Genomic DNA, 14,563 nt, shown 5'->3' on the forward strand with positions numbered 1-14,563 from the left:
CGGCCCTGTTGCATGCGGGATTCATCTGCGAAGGCATCTCCTCTCTGTTCTTCTAGTATTGGCGCTTTCCCCTTTTCCTTAGATGCTTCCTGCATATAGATTTATATTAGTTGTTGCCTTGCAGTTCACGCAAAGGAAAAGAGAAATGACAAAAAGATTGACATGAAAGCTTTAAGTTCTAATGAATGCATAATCATGACACTCATAATGACTTGACTCTTCGAATAACGCAACATGATCATCTTTGGATACTCAGGCGTGCAGTCATTAATTCTCCTTAAGGTGCGCGCTCAGTATTTGGGTTCATAGATCATGCCGAAGAAACTTTGCGATGAGTGGTTTCTGCGATTCGCATCGCAGCAATTAATAGTCTCATTCGTCGTAGATCGCAAATCGCAAAATCATAGTTTGTGGGATCGCAGATCGCAAATCGCAAAATCGCAGTTTTCATTTGCTCATTGTGTGCTGCTTTTGCGACGTTTGCGATATGTGACGTCGCATATCAGCCGTCGGCGATTCCTTTTTGTTTTTCTTTTAAGGGTGCTTTCAAAATATGCGATGCGATGAATTTTGCATCGCTTGTTCGCAGCTTATTTACGCGCATAGGAAAACGCTTCATTCTCTCTTTGCGATGCGATAAAACTTCTAGGGAGTTTAAATACAAAAATTTTGATAAAAATATTTTGGGACTTTTGTTAAGGGTCCCCCTTTGCTTGATGTTATTGCTAATATCAAACAAAGAGGGGGGTTGTTGGTGACCACAACAATGGCGATTCACTGTGAAAAACCAGTTATCTCTGCTTTTCTATTGACATTTCCACTTCCGAAACAGAAAAATTTTCATGTGTCTAAATTTTGTTATGGACAGATAGAGTAGATTACCCCTTACCCTGTCAATGATACTTTGTCTCAACCTTTCTTTTATTCCAATTGTCTGCTTCCTAAGGCTTAGTTCTTGCATTCATACCAGACATTACTCGGTCCTTTTTAAAGATAAAATAAGGTCTTCTCTGCGTACTGGCTTTAAACTATGCTCATTTGTCGTAGGTAGAGCCTCTGCTGCCCGCAAGCGTCCATAGCTTCGACAGGGTTACCATATTATCCAGCAATGATCCTTTTTCCTGCTTGAGGTTATTTACAACATTTCAGAGAAAAATCCTTTTTGACACTTTTTCTTTTTTTTTACTCTCTAAAAGAACAATGTCTTGGTTTGGTGGCCAAATTATGACACAGTCATTCACTTGATTTACACTTTTGCTGAACAAACTGGCTCGTGATGAGACCCCTTGTCTTTTGATTGCAACAATCTTGAGTCGTTGCCCTGTTTTGATAGACAGTATTGGCAAAGTCAACAAGTTATAATATCTCTGATCATGATAAGCCGGCTTGTGATGAGACCTCTTATTCTTTGAGATATAGTGTTTTCTCGGATTGTTTCTCTGAATACTGCGGTTTCCTTTAGTAGGGAGGAAGTCATTGTTTTTCCTTAAGAAAGCTCTGGACGACAATAATAGAGTTTTGAAAACATTTTTTTACCAAAGGTTGATTTCATCAAAGTTTTTGAGAGGTTGAAACTAATATCATATTCAGGTTAAAGTTAACTCTATTTGTCAATAATAAAAATCAGATTTTTCGAAAAGTTTTGCTATTTGTACAAGTGAAGTCAAAATCTAATAGAGAGTTGGTGTGCTCTTTCATGAATCTTATTCAATGACCATTTACAACCGGTTTTATTTATAAGAAAGAGAAAAACAAAATAAAAGAAACTAAAACTATCCTACAAAAATAGAAGAGTGATCTTCTATGGAAAATACATTTTAAGAATCTGTCCATTCACAGGCAAAGAATCTCTTCTACCTGCCAAATCCTACAACATAAATGTCGATGGGCCTATGACTTCTACAATTTGAAAAGGACCAAGCCATAGCTTCTGAAATTTTGTATGTTTGCCCTTTTCTTCATGAGCCTTATCCCATTTCAAAACTAAATCTCCCATCTGAAAATTCTTTTTGGTTATGATGGCTGAGTCAAAAGAGGATTTTATTAGCGCTTGGTGGTGAGCATGGGTTTTCTTAGCTTGTTCTCGGCATTCTTCTAGTTTGATTATCTCCATTTGTCTTAATTGCAAAGAGGAAGTAGATACTTCATCGATGTGTTGTACTAAAGACAAAGAGGGAATGACTAAGTGAGTTGGAAGAACCACTTCTTTCCCATAAACTAAATTAAAGGGAGAAGTGCCGATTGAAGCTTTCTTCGTGATTCTATCTGCCCATAAAGCATTTACCAGCGCTTTGTGCCAATTCTTTTGGTTTTGGTCGACTGTTCTTTTGATAATCCTTATTAGGTTCTTGTTTGTTGATTCAGCCAACCCATTACCTTGCGGATAGTAATTGGCAGAATATTTCAGTTTGAACCCTCTTTCTAATGCAAACTCAGTCATTGCATTTCCAGAAAAGTATGATGCATTATCAAACATTAAGGCCGTTGGCAATCCAAACCTAGTGATGATAAATTGATCTATGAATTCAATAACGTTTTCAGAATTAACTGTCTTGAGAGGAACTGCTTCTACCCATTTAGTAAAATAATCTGTTGCCGTGAGGATATACCTATGTTGCTTAGAAGAGTGAGGAACGATCTCACCTATTATGTCCAAGCCCCATTGGCTGAATGGTTGCTCGATGTTAACTGACTGTAGTGGCATGGACGATTTCCTTTGTTTCCCTGTAGCAGTCTGGCAGATTTGGCATCTCCTTACGTAACTGTATGAGTCTTTGAACAGCGTGGGCGAATGATATCCTGCACGTAAGATCTTATGCGCAGTAGCTTCTCCAGCATAGTGTCCACCTATTGGTCCATCGTGGAGTTCCTGCAAAACCTTTTTGGCTTCAGTTTTCTCAAGACACCTAAGAAGTACATAATCATAATTCCTTTTAAACAGAACATCATTTATGAACTGGTATTGTTTAGCTTTCAACCTCAGAGCTCTTTTCTTGGTGTGATGGAGCATACCCGTTTTTAAGATAATAAATGGTGTCCGCATATAATGATTCTGCGTCGTTTAGACTTACCTCATATGTGTGTACCTCTTCAGATGAGTTCTCAGGAATTTGTGATGCTCCAGCTAACATCTTGCAGAAGCCTTGACCCCTTACGATGTTTGCTGGTTTGATCTCAAGATCGTATTCTTGTAGAGCGGTAATCCAATTTGCTCTCTTTTCGCCCACATCCTTCTGTACCAAAAGGTTTCTTACCGCTGGAAATGGTACTACGACTTTGGTATGGGCTTTAAGTAAGAAGGGTCTGAAATATTTGATCGCTTTAAAAACGACATATGCCTGTTTCTCCACGTCTGAGTAATTGAGTTCAGCACCTTGTAAGTTCGAGCTAAAGAATGCGATTGGAGCTTCCGCCTTCTCTTGATTTACTTGAGTCAAAATCGCGGCATAAGATTTCTTTCAGGCAAAAGTGTATAAGATGAAAGATTCTGAAAAATTTGGGGTAGCTAAAGATGGAGCGTTGATGATAGCTTGTTTGATCAAGTTGAATGCTTCGTGCTCATCTTGACCCCATTTAAAATTTGAATTCTTTTTTATCGTATTTTGTAAGGGAGAAATAATACGTGAAAAATCCGGGACAAACCTTTTTACAAAATTGATCTGTCCAAGGAAATATTGCATTTCCTTTTTGTTATGGGGTATGGATATTTCGGAAATTTCTTTAATTTTGTCAGGTTCAATGTGAATACCAAATTTCGACACTATGAATCCAAGCAATTTCCCTTCACTTAATGTGAAAAAAGATTTCTTTGGGTTAAGTGAAATTCCATACCTTAAGCATCTTGAAAGATTTGTTTCAAATCTTTGAGATGGTCGCTTCGCTTCTTGGAGTACACTGTTATATCATCCAGGTAAATCACTACCGATTTATTGACTAAACCTTTAAACGCGATGTCCATGGCTCTCTGAAAGGTAGCGCCGGCATTGATCAGACCAAATGGCATCTTCTGATATGCATATGTGCCCCATTTGGTTCGAAATGTGGTTTTCAACTGATCATCGGGATGTACCAGCACTTGGTTGTATCCTGAAAATCCATCCAGGAAAGACATTAATTCTGAGCCCGCTACTGCCTGTAGTATTTGCTCCATAGGAGGGAGGGGAAAATTATCTTTCTGACAGGCTTTGTTGAGATTCCGGAAATCAATACAGATTCTAATATCTCCATTTTTCTTTCTAACAGGCACCATATTGGACACCCATTTGGAGTGTCTGACGGGGAAAATTATTCTGGCTCTCAACAATTTATTTAGCTCAGTCTTTATCTGATTTTCTAAGTTGGGGTGGATTTTTCTGAGCTTTTGCTGGAAAGGTTTTTCATTGTCAATCATAGGGATAGTGTGTTGAATGATAGAAGTGTTGTATGTTTTCAGCTCATCGTAATTCCACGCAAAAACGTTTTTGTATTGTCTCAGAAGACGGATATATGCTGATTTTTCTTCAGGGGCTAGGCCGTGGCCTAGATTAACGTTTTGTGGCTTCTGATCGGTTCCTAGGTTCACTAATTCATAGTTCAGAGTTGAACTATAGAGTTTAGAATTGGCAGACCTTTTAAACCGACTTTTCAAATCATATAAATCTTCTAACTTAACCACCGATTTAGGTATAGCATTGTCAGTGCTATTTTGCTGAATTTGGTGATCATGATGGTCTTCATCAATTATTTGATTTGAGTAGGATCCCTCAGAAGTGAGGAAATTTACAATGTCTGGATCGTCGTTGAATACTCTCCAGTTGGTGATGTTGTCAGGGATGGATGGTCTAAAGATTAATTCTATTGAAAACCTATCGGGACTAAAATCTTTGGAGGGAATCAGTCTAGAGGCTACGTTAGCTAACAGGTCTGCGCTCGCATTTTGGAGTCTTGGGATTGACGAAATATTGAATGCTATGAAATGTGAAGTCAGATCTTGTACTAAAGATTGATAGTGATTTAAATGACTTGACGGGCAATGTATGGTGTTACGTACCTGTTTGACGACAATTTCGGAATCTCCAAAGACTTGAAGATACTTAACATTCAACCCGATTGCTTTGTATAGGCCTTGCACCAAGGCTTCGTACTCCGCTGTATTGTTTGTGTAATCAAACTCAAGTCTGCATGTAAGCATGATCTTGTTCCCATCTGGGTTAATCAGAACGCATCCTGCTCCTGCTCCCTCGTTAGGTTTAGAGCCATCAAAATATAATTTCCAAAATAAAGATGTATTTACAGAATTATCTAAAAAATTAAAACACTTTGAATCATCAGTTTGGGAAAAAATTTCAACTTGGGAGACAACTGAATTTTCTAAGTAAGGTGAAGTGTGAGCATTGAAATTGCCGAGGAAAGAATCTACCGAGTAATTGCCTATGATACTGCTGTTGTATGCTATTGCTTCGTTTTCTCCTTCCAATTCTGTCACTATGTACTTTTGGTGCAATTCTCATTCAACCTTTATTTGATTGGGTTTACCGTTGTAGGGTAACCACATGTGCGACCAGTCGGTTGAGAAATATCCGTGGAGTTTCTCGGACCAATCCCTGCTAGGAATTAGACCATAGAACTCAGGGATATCAGCTACTAGAATGTCGATAACCTGACATACTTTCGGGTTAGACGACAATCTTATGGTCACCTGGTTAAGTTCACCAATCACTTCGACTTGAGATCGATCAAGTTGAACTATGCGCACTGCGGATTTCTGAGGCTGAACATTCAATTTGGCACATATTGATCTGGGTAAAATATTCGTTGAAGCCCCAGAATTAATCAAGCAATTATGCACCTTTTTATTGAAAATTTCATAAGTGAGGAGAAAAGGAGGAGTATGGGATCTTGACCTTCCTCCAATCAAAGCAATGTCATTCGGATCAATCTTATTGATCATGTTGGTTGGAGGTCTTCCCATGTTGTGGGAAGCTACAGCTGTAGGTAAAGATGTAGTAGGCACGACATGCAATTCTTTCATCATTATTTTCTGTTGATGTTTCAATTTGCTCAATTCGTACAGAGTGATATTAGCCCTAGTCTTTTTCATGTCATCGATAATGTTATACTCCATTTCATCCGACACTATCAGTGTTCTTGATGGAGGTGCTTGATTTGATTGGACTGGGCTAAATTGGGTCGCTCTAGCAGTTGTTTTCTTTGTTGCGACCTTATCTTTTGTTGCAGGGCTTGCGCCCTTCTGTTTAGGGGTAGTTTGGGGAGGATCAAGTTGATTTTTGCTTCGTGTGCTAACTGGAAATGCTTCTTGATCCTCTTCTTGTGGGAGGATGAAATCCCACATTCCTTGTAGTTCCACAACTTCTTCATCATCGGTCTGCCCTTCAGTGGTATTCTCTCCTTCTTCTTCTTCTTCAGATTCGACGTTTGAGACAGCATTGAGAGGTTTCACCTCCATGGGAGGGTTTCTTTTAAAAGATCTGAAGGGCTTTTTGGAAGAAGTTTCTGCTACTTGTTTTCTTATATCAATCATCTCGTTGGACATGTCCTTTAACACCTTCTGTAATCCTTCCATATCGAAAGGATCTTTTGTTTGCTTCTTCTTGGTGTCTTCTTTCAAAGAGATCTTCTTAGATTTGCGTTCTTCTATTGCAGATCTCTTTTCTAGGGAAACTACGTGTTTTTCTACTGCTAACGCCTCAGTTAAGTTTTCAACTAAGGTCATCTTGTTTGCCCTATCTACGAAGATAGCCAAGTTAGATGGTAAAGCCATGATGTACCATTCACATCTTACTTCCTCGCTAGGTTGAGAAGCAGCGGAAATTTTGTTGAGGATCTTATTGAACCGTAAATTGAAATCTTTAATGGGTTCTCTAGCCTCAGCTTTAAGATTAGATAGGTCATTGATCAATGTCGCTGTTGATCTGTCATTGCCAAACTTGGTGAGGAATTGATTTTGAAAAATGTCCCAACTTGTGATGGACCCGGAAGGTAATGAAAAGTACCATGACCCCGCTGTTCCTTGCATTGTGTAAGGAAAAAGTCGGACGACAGCATCTTCGTTAGTAACTCCGTTGAGATTAACAGAAAGCATGAAATTATTGATATGCTCTTCAGCTAGCATGCATGTTTCTGGATTGAATTTAGGTAGCCACTTCTCAGGATGGGCCGGTATTGGGCTCAGGGGTGGAGGCATTGAAACTGCCCCAGGATTATTCCATGGAGACTGGGCCATCGTTGAGCCGCTAGTTAATGAGAGTGCAGAAGACGATCCCTGATGCTGAGAAGATGAAGGTATTATGATTTTTGATGATTGAAGAGGAAGTGTTGTGGAAGATGGATGAGTGATTTGGGATGAGGGTGTGGGTGGTTGACTTCGCGGTGAGGGTGTTGAAATGGACGAAGTGGATGAAAGAGTCTCACGGTCAGACTCTGGTGGTGCTTTCCTTGCTCTTTTCCTAGTAGGGAGAGGGAGTTCACTTGGTTGAATACCAAATTTTTCACTCTTCAATCTGGTTAGAGGATGAGCAGGGTTGTACTGCGAAGTCATGCTGCTGTTAGATTTATCAGACCTATGAGAAAAAATAGAGAATCCCTGGAGATTACGAATCAAAGTTTGAATTTCAGGGGGTTGAATAATGAGTTGGTCTGATATATTGGAGTAGGTAGCAGCGGTGGATACTCGAGCGACTTCTAACTCCGGGTTTAACCGTAGTGGAGAAGTCAGGGGAGTTGATGAGGGTGATTTACTCTCAGAATGGCATTTAGATTTTGACTTGGTTTCCATTCATAGTTCGTGCCCTCCTTCTAGCGCCAAATATGTTGAGGGCCCCGAAATTGGGTCAACAACAAGGGGGATACCCACCTAGTCGGGAACCTGGTTGGCGACTCCTTGCCCGTTTGGTGTAGCGGGTCCGACTGGGGATAATGGGACTAGCTTCCCAATCTGAAAGATGTGTGTGTGTGTAGATTTTGAAGATACTAATCTAAAGGTAATTTTAAGCTAATTTAATTCTAGACTCTAAACTAACTCTATGCTATTGTAATCTAACAAAAACAGCACATCTAATCTATACTAACCCGGGGTAAAATTATTTCATTATGTGATCTAAAAAGATTTCATACAACAACTGGTAATAAAGATCATTCAGCTATCATAAGAATATAAATCAATTAAGATGAAATATTCTGCATAAGAAGTTAGGCAAAACAGTTGTGAACAACATATCGCATAATCAGTTATTCATATGTCAAGCACAAACAAATGACTCCACCGTACAAAAGTGCCAAATGGTAACCCACACATTCATACATTAACATATAAACAACTCAGCTGTATATCACTCTAAGAATATGAGCAGAAATTAATCAAGAGATAAAAGTACCATTTATGACTGATTTCACCCACAAACCTCAAGCAATAATGATTGATCTCTACTTACTTCTAACATCTACTAAGAGTACAGAAGTGCAACGTCAGTAGCAGACATTAAAATGTAAACATAAATAAATCTCGATCCATCCATTCATCAAAAACCCCCTCCGAGGGTGTAAAAGTGCATGTTCCGAGGACAAGTTTTTTGACAAATTTCTGGACCCTTCTCCAAATGCCATGAGAAGGGTTAAATACTACTAACTAACTAATCTTAATTACACAAATTTAGGAAACGGCTTCAAATGACCGCCCTTTTACTAAAACAAATTTATTTCTAAAAATTGAATCTAATTTCTAACCGTTTCTGTATCTGCTCCTTAGTGCTGTAAGCAATGCAAGGTTCGCCTAGAAAGAGTCGGTTGGTTGTCTTTTCCTTTTGCTCGAGTGATAAAAGTAGAAATAACAAAAGCTGGCACCTCTTTCTGACAAACTAGAAGATATTTTTGAAAATCTTCCTCTGGCTGGGTGTTTTTTGTTGTGTGTATACCTATTATAACCCAGATTTCTTTCAAACTGATTGTGTTGTTGCTATTTCAGTTTTCGGCCGTGTGAATGACTCAATGAGTTAGGGATTTTGTTGCCTGAACAATCTTACGTATTGAAAATTGCTTCCGTTCTTTGTTCCAGGCTTTTCTAAAGCATCATCCGTTTTCAGCATTTTTATTTTTGCTTTACCCAATCTGAGCTTCAGGATCTTTTGCAAACATGCTGCTTTTGTGCGCCTTTGACTCTGAGTCTTGGATAGTCTATTTTCATCAGTGCCTGTTGAGTGATACTCTGGAATTCATGGCCCTGCTGCATGCGGCATTCATCTGCGAAGGCATCTCCTCTCTGTTCTTCTAGTATTGGCGCTTTCCCATTTTCCTTGGATGTTTCTTGCATATAGATTTATATTAGTTGCTGCCTTGCAGTTCACGCAAAGGAAAAGAGAAATGACGAAAAGATTGACATGAAAGCTTTAAGTTCTAATGAATGCATAATCATGACACTCATAATGACTTGACTCTTCGAAAAACGCAACATGATCATCTTTGGATACTCAGGCGTGCAGTCATTAATTCTCCTTAAGGTGCGCGCTCAGTATTTGGGTTCACAGATCATGCCAAAGAAACTTTGCGATGAGTGGTTTCTGCAATTCGCATCACAGCAATTAATAGTCTCATTCGTCGCAGATCGCAAATCACAAAATCGCAGTTTGTGGGATCGCAGATCGCAAATCGCAAAATCGCAGTTTTCATTTGCTCATTGTGTGCTGCTTTTGCGACGTTTCCGATATGCGACGTCGCATATCGGCCGTCGGCGATTCCTTTTTGTTTTTATTTTAAGGGTGCTTTCAAAATATGCGATGCAATGAATTTCGCATCGCTTCTTCACAGCTTATTTACGCGCATAGGAAAACGCTTCATTCTCTCTTTGCGATGCGATATAACTTCTAGGGAGTTTAAATACAAAAATTTTGATAAAAATATTTTGGGATTTTTGTTAAGGGTCCCCCTTTGCTTGATGTTATTGCTAATATCAAACAAAGAGGGGGGTTGTTGGTGACCACAACACCGTGTCTTTTTCAAACTCTCTAAACATGAAAAAGACTTCGAGTTTTCCCTATGTCAGACTCATTAAACCCTGATGACATTTGACTCATCACCATGATGAGACTCAAACGTCTCCTCCCTAGGGCTCGTTAAACTATTACTAGGTTGGATTTGTCTAAAGGTCAAACTTGCATTACAAGCATATGCTATCCCCTTCAAGCTTGTTTTCAAAAATAATTGGGGTACTCGCCAGCAATGGTGGGGGGAAAATTTGGAAGTTTTCATTGGATACCTACAGTAGCTAGTCACTCTTGAACATCGACACTTTTGCTTCTTGTCGGGTTGGGATATCCTCACATCGTCATTGGCCTTCTGGGTTTGGGTTGCCATTTTGCCTCATTCCATCTTATCCATGTTGTATCCATCAAACCTCTGATCCTTTGGTACCAAAATGCTGCCACATTCCGAAGTCATGTCGCTGCTATGTTCAAGAGTATAAATCCTTCTGCAGTTCGCACCCTTACCTCCTCCTCTGATACTCTGTTTCACCATCTACCACTTGTTCCTTATCTCATGTCATTGATCGGGGGAACATTATGGCCCTCCTACGATGGATTGTCTCCCTCAACAACAGCTCATTATCTAGGAGATTGGTCTAGAGATCCCATTCGGTACCTTGGAGCTTGCATGCCTCAATGGCAAGTTCTTTGCACCTGATGATAGACTTTCATCATTGGTCTTCGATTGGGTGTTTCCGCGAGTGTTCGATTTCGGCTCATTTTTCACACTTAGCGGATTGTACTGGACAATACCCTAAGAGCCATTGGCATTATTGGCGGTTTCTCTCGCGCTTATTAATGGTTTCCATCATTGATTGGTAATCAAGCGACTTTCTATCATGCTTGACCTCAGCACATCTATTCACATGCTAGAATTTGTACTATGATCAATTAGGTTTCAAGACCCCAGACTAAGATTACTTATGTTCGGGCTGTTCGGGCTACGTGGATTGGTTCGTGATTACATACATGACTCTTTGATGGATGGCTGCGGCCATACCTTTTTCATTTTATATGGTCTTATCAACTAGGTGGCTGCGTCCATACCACAGACCTAGTTTCATATGTCTTCTGGATGGCTGTGCCCATGCCTAGACTACATGTATTTCACTATCAGAGATATCAGTTGTGCTTGCACCTGCAGATTCTTCAAGGTGGTGTTCCAGTTCAGACAGTTTCGTAAAGCATTTCACCCCTCCCACTCTCTCGAGCTCCATGCTTTAGGGGGCATCTATTACACAGTAATTTGTCACTATCCTCATTTTAGTCCCTCTGCTGTGTCATGTGTCAAATAAACATGTTCATATCTTCCCACTGGTATAAGAAGATTAAGAAAATGCTCTCTAATGCTGCAAGATTGACCCTTATTCCCTAATTTTCTACCTCATCATGATTAAGCCCTTAATATATGCGACGATCCCTAGTCCTAAACAATCTCATCACGACCTTGTCGTAGGTGTACACATGTTTCCCGCGACAGTCAAATTTCAAGGCCCAGTGTGAGGATATCAACTATTTATCGCGAAGATTGGTCTGCATGCATTGCCTCCTTGCGATGCCATCGTGGAGACCTAGTTCACGACTAGCGATGATCCATATTGGCAAATTTGTTCCAACAGTCAGCCTTCTGGATGTCTCTAGACCTGGTTGTTGTGTCAGTTTGGATCGCCCTTCCTCCTCTAGAAAGGTGGTTCCGTCTTTTTGCAACCTTCCTTGAGGATAAGCTCCCTCTCCCTCATTTCATGGAGACTCCTTCTCCTATAAAATCACTCACCATTGCTATGATCAGTTAGTTCTTTTGGTTTGGACAGTGTTGTCGGTTCTTTTGAGTTTAGTAGATAGCTTTGGTGTGAGTGTGACAAGTGTGGGATTGCTAATAGTTTGGTAAGAGGTTGTGGAGTGCCTTAACTTTGTATTAAAGCTTGTAAGTGAAAGACAGATATTGTTGGTTTGGGAGACCCATTCTTGAGAGTGAATGCTTGAAGAAACATACTGGCTGGACCCTCCGAGAAGGCTTGCGACGTCAAGACTTGGTTGTAAGCTTTGCTCTTGATTCATTTTAATACAATCAATGATGATTTCCTATATCTTGTGTACAATTTACTTGATAGATTATGATTTCTTGACATTATAAGTAAATAGATCACTGTTGTTCTCGGTTATGTGCTCTGTTTTTCTCTTGTGGTGTTTCAAGTTGATTGCTCATTGAGGAGAAGAAACGGAAGCTGGAGCAAAGCAACAGAACTTCATCAACCACTGGTTTGAGGTAGGCCTCCAACGATGACTGTTTAAGGGAATCAATTGTTTTTTTGTCTTTGTTGTGACTAGAACCACTCCAGGGCTAGAGGGGTTGCCTCTGTCCATAGAGGGAACACTTTCCTACTTCACAGGGCATCCCTCCAAAAAACCACAATCCACTCAGGAGTGGTGCCATATCTAGATTTTGGAACCCTATGGTTCGTCAAAAGAAAATGGCTAGGCCACTTTAAAGTTTTTACAAAGGAATTTGGTGAAAAACCAATGTCTCGGGACCCTTCTCTCTCCTCTTTGATAGAACACATGCCAACAGTTGATTGGCTCTAAGGAGATGATTGTGGCAGATGATGTCAACATGACATGGTAGTACGAGCGACACATGGTAGCAAAATTCAATGTTTTTGGGTGGCCTAATGGGCCAAATGTGGGTGACATGTGTCCCCCCAATGGTTGGAGATCGGAGATGTTTTTAGGTGTAGAAAGTAGAAGCATCAGGTAATGGGCATCAGGACACATTGGTTTGACATCTCATCATGGTGGTGCCTTTGATTGGCTAATGGAAGCGTAGGGAGGACCCCACCAAGACAACTCATCTCATAAGGAGGAGCCTGACAGGTTGTTAATGGTGCGCAAAATTGAATGCGCCAAGCAGTAAGTTTTAGGACTCATTGGTCAGACAAATCATCCTAGTAGGGCATTTGATTGGCCAATAAGAGTGTTGGCCAGACCCCATAGAACAAGTAAGCCCGCAAGGCTCACCCTGGTGGAAATAAACAAGAACACAAAGTTTTGGTTGGGAGGATAGTGCTAGGACACATCACACTAATAGGTGGTTAGTTGCAACTAATAAGCATAGTGGAAGTGGCAACCCCACATGATAGCGTGTCCTGGAGGAGATTACCCAGAAGATAGACCTTGTTGGTTTATAAAGAGGGTGTGAGGTAATGCGCCAAGATAGAATGGCTATGGGCTAAGCCCTGACCCTTGGTAATTTCACTTATAAATAGACCAGGGGCGCAGTGGAATAATACGAGGCATAGATAAAAGAGCCATGCTTTGGAGCTTTGGCCTTAGCATGAGGCCTTGGTCATTTCACGTAGAAATTAGACTAGTGGTACATAACCAATAACAAAAGGAATTCAGCTTGCGAAGAGCATGGAGCATATTAGTGCCTATAGGTTGAGACAATGGTCATAGCATCTGGTCCCATGAAGGAAAAATAGGTAAAGGTTCCAACAAAAAGGAGCTAAAGGATGAAATCAATAGATTTTGCAACATTATTAATGGAAATCCTTTGGGATTTGGATGAATGGGGTGGCAACTGGGGTAATGGAAACTATAGAGAACAATGAGTCAAGGTAGAAAGGACCACAATTGCACAAATGTTGTAATGGATTCAATGGTCACTATTGAAGGAAAGAGACTAAGAAAGAGAGGACCATGATTTATAGAGGTGGTAGTTGAATCCAGAAAAACTATGTTTGGTCTTCCTTACATGCTTCCTGGAATTGAATGAAGATCATACCAAGCTTATGGAAGTCATGCTGAAGTACATCTTGATCTCTATGGGAAAAAATGAATCACGAAGAGCCTTGTTGTAGCCTGCAAACTGACTGAGAATTAATTATCAGTATGGAAGAACACTTAGGTGCCCATTATTTGAGTTAATTTAGCTGCAGTGGCCAAGTAATTTCAATGCAACAGTAGGTTGAGATTGATCAGGAAAAATTGTCTTGTATGGTATGGGAATTCATGCATGGAGTACACATTTGGGTAGTGTGGATGACAACAGAGACAACATTGACCAGTGTGCAGCAGTGGAACATAAATCAGGATTGTAATTAAGCAACTGGGGGATATAACATTGTTGAGAGAGTAGTGTGGAAGATATCTATGTGTGAGCACTTCTGAGAAGAGGCCAAGTATGCATGTGCTGCAGAGAAGAGGTCGAGAGCTCCTATGTAGAGAGGAGGCTGATATTTCCTGAGTACAAGAAGCAGGTCGGGAATAGAGAGTCATGTGTGGGTGTATGATGTTACAAAGTAGAGAGAGTGTAGAGAGAGTTCTGTATGAGTGACTATCGTTGAGCAGAACAGAAGGCCAAATGATACAGAGGAGAAAAAATTTGAAATCAAGCAAAATGGCTGCCAAGTACATAGAACATCAGTTCCTTATTGAGTGTGGGTTGGAGCCTGCATACAGGGATTTGGTGCTTCCATCTTAGTGGGTGTCTGAAGAAAGCTTGGGGGTTGTTTCCTCTTGTAAGTTGGTTCTTTCATAAATCCAAGAAGTTG

The sequence above is a fragment of the Pinus tabuliformis genome, chromosome 1_2, assembly GCF_031772625.1.
Source record: "Pinus tabuliformis cultivar Carrire ecotype Pingquan chromosome 1_2, CPIR1, whole genome shotgun sequence".
Classification (NCBI taxonomy): Eukaryota; Viridiplantae; Streptophyta; class Pinopsida; order Pinales; family Pinaceae; genus Pinus; species Pinus tabuliformis.